Source organism: Orbicella faveolata, unplaced genomic scaffold (assembly GCF_042242905.1).
Source record: "Orbicella faveolata isolate gen_17 unplaced genomic scaffold, um_ofav_v1 contig_27, whole genome shotgun sequence".
In the NCBI taxonomy this organism is placed as follows: Eukaryota; Metazoa; Cnidaria; class Anthozoa; order Scleractinia; family Merulinidae; genus Orbicella; species Orbicella faveolata.
The window spans coordinates 2,472,199-2,479,095 of NW_028301555.1; the positions used below are offsets into that span (position 1 = coordinate 2,472,199).

Here is a 6,897-nt window from a genome sequence, read left to right on the forward strand (position 1 = left end):
CACAGGTCAAAAGGGCAGACGATCCTTTGTTGAGGTATTTTCGTTTGACCCGAAAGCCTCGCTTTCGCGCGCACTGAAAGTAACACCGCTGAAACGTGGGCTCAACTGTAATAACAGCTATTGTATTATAGTAAAAAACCAATAAAAGTTATATTGAAGACCTGTGTGTAATTGACTACTACTTGCAGTAGTATTTTTATTGTCTTTAATATTTCTTGACAATGCTAAGATAATGTACACAAAAACCACCACTTGCTTTTTTCATTTCATTAAATTTTATTGTTCTGCAATAAGTAACTAATTAATTAATTGAAAATCAGTAAAATTGAATTAAAACGTGAGATGGAAAAAATTCGGGTTTAAAAATTAAGACTTTTGGCGGGAAAATTTGAAAAATTTGCACAGCGTTTCCCCTTACAACGTTTTTGAGAAAAAATTTAACAGCTTGCCCTTCAGAAGTTTTTGATCACAAAAATGTTTCAAAGGCAAGAGTTGACAGAATCGCGTCAAAACTACTGCATCACCTCGCATTGAAAAGCAGTTTTGGTATTTCAACATAGTTTTTCCATCTCAAATGTTTGCCAAACAGTCTCAAATTTCATTTTTCAACGAACTTCGCGCTGGTTTTTGTGCGAGATGATGCAAGAGTTCCTCGAGACATGAAAAAGGTGAAATGGCAAACGGATGAAATAGACGACAAAATGAAATTTAATTCCGAAATGGATTTTCAAATCTCGCAAAGTAAACGTGAAATACCTTTTCAACTAACCGAGTTCAATTTTATATCCAATCGATTTTGATCAGCAACTGTTAGTAGCTTGCCATTTCATATCTTTCTCTGTCAGACGATAATGCAAATGGTACACGCGGTGGATTTGTGGCCGGTGGGTACATTTTAGCCTGGGATTTTTGACTTCGTTCGACAGGCTGGTCCAACTGAGGTGTTTCGCCTTGTCCTCTCTTTATAAAGGGAAACTCGGAATTCAAAAAAGTCGCTTAAATCAAGTTCAATCAGTAAAATAACCACACCAGGAGCAAACAACACACGTATGGAATAAGGTAGACCAGTTTTATTGAGAATTTTCACTCTTAACTACCTCCATGGATATCTTGTAGAAAATCCCATATAAACCCTCATAATTCGATGCCATATTGTGTTGCTTGTGTGGTTCATAGAGAGAGCTTGGGCTGCCTATGGAAAAAAAAGCCTCGTCAAGCAATCCTTACAACAATATATTGCCACCATTTTAATCGAAAGTTATGAAATTAAAATTCTTATCTCGTTGCCATCTCCATTGTTGAGTAACACTAACTCCTCGTTTATTTCAATCTCTTCTTTCGTTCGGCGGGTCATCCTCAAATGTACTTCCAAGTTACACTGTTGCTACCAGGGCCCGAAGGAGCGACCAAAGCTCGTATGACCTGAGAGCAACGGGTAACGAGAAGAACAGGAAATAGCAAACAAATTCAGCGCAAACATCTTACGAACTAATTGCGCAAAATTATTTCTTAATCCTTCACTGAAACTTTCCATCGCAGAGATTACGGCAAAACTACGACTCTTTGGTTTACGAACGAAGGTGTTTATAACACAGCAAAGAGAATATTATTGCGAGCGAAAGGAAGAACTTAACTTTAGGAAGGTAATTGTTGCGTTGGCGAAGGGTAACAAGATTAAATTATATACTCACCATTAATGTTTTTATTAAATCCATTTTGAAATCACTGGATATCCTTGCAATCTGATTGGCTCTCAATGGTTCGATTTATTCACGAATCGCACTATTTTTTGCTCTAAATCGCATCTTTTTCTCAGCCCATGAGAATGGGCCAGTAAAACATAACAACCCATCAGATTTCAAGATTAGTTTACAGTAATCAATAAAATTTCTGGAAAATGAAAGGCAAAAAGCCACTGTGTGGAGAATTTTGCAAATACTATTGCCAAGACTTTGTTGTTATTGTAGCTTTTTTTCCAAAAAATTTGACAAATTTAATTAATTAGTTTCTGAATGACGATTATGAGCTCCTTTAGGCTGAAGACCTACTTTCATGGAAGTTCCCAGCTTTCAGTGTCCATTTTGACGAATATTTTGGCGATTTTTCTTCAACATCTGCTCAAGATCCGTATGATACTGAGTCCAGTAAAACATAAACAAACGAAAACCACACAACAACAAATTCAGAGTCATCTCAAGAAGGTAGATGTTTCCAGGTTTCCGGTAGTTTCAAACGAAGCAACAAAACAGCTCAACTCTGTTGCTGTGAATAAACATAGTCAACATACGCCACACTGCACAAGATAGTGAATGGACGAACGTCTTACGAAGCCGGTGCCAGTCCCGCCATCTTGGAAATATCTTTAGTTAAAACAAATGGCGCTGCCAGAACTTGACAAGGTCCTGAGTATTGAGTCCTACGCCGAGGTTACAAAAAGAAACGGAGATGATAACGAGCTGGACCCCTTAAAATCATACCATTGAACGGCATTTAAAAGAAAAAAAACGTACTGTCCACTTGGCATCGTACACTCGAGGGAGTTTCACAACTCAAAAGAAATCGATGGCAGAATTACACAAGATATGCACCTTCAAATTTCTTCTCCAAAGACAATGAAAAGTCGCAGCCTCAACCACAGAAGAAAGGTAGGCCTTCCATAATTGATTCAGGCGACGAGAACTGAAGTCATTCTCGTCCCCAGTGCTACTCGTCTTAAAATGTCGTTGACGAGTAGCTCTGGATGCACCCAAAAATTCGAATTTTTTCATTGGCTGACAAAAAATGAATGCGCAGCAGAAGTGAAAATTACAAAGCTCTACGCATTCCATTTTACTTCCGGCCCGAATGGCGGCACCTTCGCTCAGTTTACACAGGCGCGCTTTACGAAAAAAAAGCAAAACAAATGGTGACCATTCCCGATCGATCCGAAGGAATCGTAAAATTTTTCACGTAACCAAAGAAGTACATCGCCTGCAACGATGTAATTCTCGATCGTAATCATCGTCCTTTGTTGTAGCAGCCGAGAAGGTGGGAAGAAACGTTTAAAACTCTGAGAATCAAGCAGCTAATACAACAATTATTTTGTCGCTGACCATACCCCAAGAAATCATAAAATTAAATTCGAATCGGCAGTGGGTTTCAAAAAACGTTTGTCTTCCTTTATGAAAAGCTCTAAAGGAAACTTAGAGCCTGGTGGAAAGACGAAGAAATATCACTGTTGCTGAGCAAATGTGGCACTGGAAATCTGAAGGTGAGTCTTCTCTCTCTCAAAGATCAAGCAAATCAGATTCTAGCAGTCCAAAATGTATTGAATGATATTAAATTGCCCAAATGAGTCAAAGGTCCGTGTTATAATACTCTGCTATGTACTTGGATGATGTAGCAAATGGTCTGAACATGAAATTTGGTTTGTTTCTTCCACAGATTGTTATGTATGTATCTGTTACTACGTGTACCTGTTAAGAAGCTTCTGCTGTTATAGATATATATAATATCTGTTTTTTAGCTCCCCTCTCTTTAATTATTGAGACCTCCCCTATAGTCTCCCCCCTCAAAAAAACACGAACAAACCTTTTGTGGTCAGGCAAGAGTTTAGTTTGCTTCAGAGCCCCGACCCAAATTTTTTTTTTTTTTTTTAATAATTTACTTGTGGAAATGATGAGTAAAGGAAAATAACCATAAATAACCATAGCTGAAATTTGAGGCCCTTTCCTCTCTCCCCACTTTAGTTAGGAAGCAACTGCAATTAGCAAAACTTTATTCCTTCACAATAACATTAATCAGTAAATAACAATAATTTATCATCAATGCAAATAACTGTGAACAAAATATAAATGATGAATGAATCATCAGACTAGTGGGTTTCCAAATGTAATTTGGAAACTCTACTAAAAACAAATCAAACATTATAGGTGTACAGAGTTACGTTAATATCCCCATAAGAAAAATATCATAATCTTTTGGTTAGCCTTTGAAAGATTATTTATTTCCTGCCATTATTTACTATTCTTTGTTAATTTTCAGACCATAATAGTGCGACACAAATTCTTCAAAGGATAACAATATATGGATAATTCAAATAGGAATGTTGCTCTTGCAGTTCAATAAATAATACTGAAAAAAAGGAGATGGAGATAGAACCATCGTTAATAGTAAAGCTATGTGGTTGATGTTCTGATCAACCACAAGAAGTAGAAAGTATGCATTCGAGATTTGTTGTTGTACATGGTCGAATAACAGGCTGAAGAGCCTTATTATTAGCATGAAGTAACATGAATATTGCATTATTTCCCATTCATTTTGTTCATCCAGTTTCCTAAAAAAAATCTTCCATAATGTGCACTGTGGCACACCAATATGAATCACTCTCTTCACACCAGGCACCTCTACATGTATACCAATGCCAAATACTAATTTTATAGTTACATCATTTTGGCTGTTTTATATTTTTGGTAACACCATGTACTCATATGGGAATACTGAAATAAATTGTTATTATTGTTGTTGTTGAAAGCACCCAAAAGATTAAGCTTTATATAAGCTGATTGAAAGGTATAAAATGAACAAAAAAACATATATCAACAAAAGCAGTGGAGGTTGGGGGAGAAAATGGTGGGTATAGCCCTATATCTAGTTTTGTGATGTCTCCAGTCACAGAAGCTCAGGTGACCAGGCTTTTCTCAAGTCTGAATGTACAAAAATCATCATTAGATGTTCCAAATAAGCTAATTAAAATTGCTGCAGAGCCATTATGGAAGCCCCCAGCAGACATATATAACCACTCAATAACAACTGACGTAGGACTTTTATTTATTTTTTTTTTCACTGCGTTTACCTTAACACGGTAGTAACTACTTCAAAAACCAATTTCTTCCCTATACCCCGGTTACCACACACATACTTTTTTTTTTCTTTCTATAGCCATATGCAAAATAGATTTCTCTTCTCATATTTATTTAATTATGTAAATTAATTCTGTAAATAGTGCACAATAAAAGTTGATTGATTGATTTAATTTGACAGTTAAATGATTGTGTAAGACCCTTTTTTGTAAAGAAAAAAAATAGAACAGAATGGGGTTACTTGCAAAAATGAGGGCACGATAGATCATATGAAAGTGAGCACCTTTATTACATTCCTTGCAAGGAAAGATGAACAAAACTCCAATACAACAAAACTTTCCTGAGTTCAACAGATTTTTATTCCACTGCAGCTTACAAACCTATGTAGATAACCAGGAAGTAAATAGTTCTTACCATTAAAAGATTCTCCCTTCATCTATCAGCACGGCGTATATTTAAATCCTCTGGTCAGTGATGCAATTTCCACGGCTGATTTCCACAAACGCTTCAGTGTGTCCATAAACAAATTTCACCGTGTCATCGATAGACGTAATACATGTGGTATCCTGATTACTTTGCTTGAAAGCTTTAACAAATGCACCTCGCTCTTTAAACTTCTCCTTTTTACCGAATATGAAGAGAAGAAACAACAAGAACACAGCTATCGATCCCTGAATTTTTCTAGACGGTCCACCACAAAATGCGCAGCGAAATCCGTTGGTAAAATATTAGACAAGCTTGCAATCGTGTTTGAAGCGGCGACGGCATTTAAGGCCGCTTTCTACTCTCGTTCTAACTTTAAATCACCTATTTAAACTTCAGCGAAGTGAAAACACGTCAATGTTCCGATCTGTTTACATCTGGAGAGTACACTCTATTCCTCTCTCCCCTCCCTCAGGATTAGTTTCTGAGCATGAGCAGATATGCAGGCCAAAGTTACGCATGCGTTACCGGATGTCCGTGATTTACGGACATCCGGTAATGGCTGCTACCAGAGCCCTCCGTTTCTCCGACCACGTGACCAAAAGAAACGGAGGCTCTGGGCACGAGAATGACCTGAAGTAGACTATTTTCGACTTCAGATCAGAATTGCTTGTTTCTTTGTCATGCTCGAATGAGTTTTCGTCACATGACATCGTTTTCCATACTAAATTAGACGTAAAGGCGTTTCCGGTTCCGCTTTTTTTAACAAACTGGCTACTGGAACAATACACCAAAAATTTAAAAATTTAAGGCGATAAAATTATGCGATTTCAAAATGGATCTAATAAAGTGGCAATTGAACTTCGTGTCGTGCAATTTTGGTCTGAAATCATACTTGTGATTTCAAATCGAACGAGCGCGCAGCGCTCGTTCGATTTTGAAATCACGCGTATGATTTCAGACCAAATTGCACTCCACTCAGTTCAATTACCATTATTTATTAAATCCATTTTGAAATCACTGGATATCCTTGCAATATGATTGGTTCTCAATGGTGCGATTTATTCACGAATCGCACTATTTTTTGCTCTAAATCGCATCTTTTTCTCAGCCCATGAGAATGGGCCAGTAAAACATAACAACCCATCAGATTTCAAGATTAGTTTACAGTAATCAATAAAATTTCAGGAAAATGAAAGGCAAAAAGCCACTGTGTGGAGAATTTTGCAAATACTATTGCCGAAACTTTGTTGTTATTGTAGCTTTTTTTCCAAAAAATTTGACAAATTTAATTAATTAGTTTCTGAATGACGATTATGAGCTCCTTTAGGCTGAAGACCTACTTTCATGGAAGTTCCCAGCTTTCAGTGTCCATTTTGACGAATATTTTGGCGATTTTTCTTCAACATCTGCTCAAGATCCGTATGATACTGAGTCCAGTAAAACATAAACAAACGAAAACCACACAACAACAAATTCAGAGTCATCTCAAGAAGGTAGATGTTTCCAGGTTTCCGGTAGTTTCAAACGAAGCAGCAAAACTGCTCAACTCTGTTGCTGTGAATAAACATAGTCAACATACGCCACACTGCACAAAATAGTGAATGAACGAACGTCTTAGGAAGCCGGTGCC

The 6,897-nt window shown here is 37.1% G+C and overlaps 1 long non-coding RNA gene across 1 annotated transcript; it reads left to right on the forward strand.

Moving 5' to 3' along the window:
• The first annotated feature begins 1,956 nt into the window (after positions 1–1,956).
• On the forward strand, positions 1,957–6,069 carry LOC149107141 (uncharacterized). Its single transcript, XR_016209549.1, has 2 exons — positions 1,957–3,250; positions 4,024–6,069. It is a non-coding gene; the product is annotated as an uncharacterized LOC149107141 (long non-coding RNA).
• Positions 6,070–6,897: the final 828 nt, after the last annotated feature.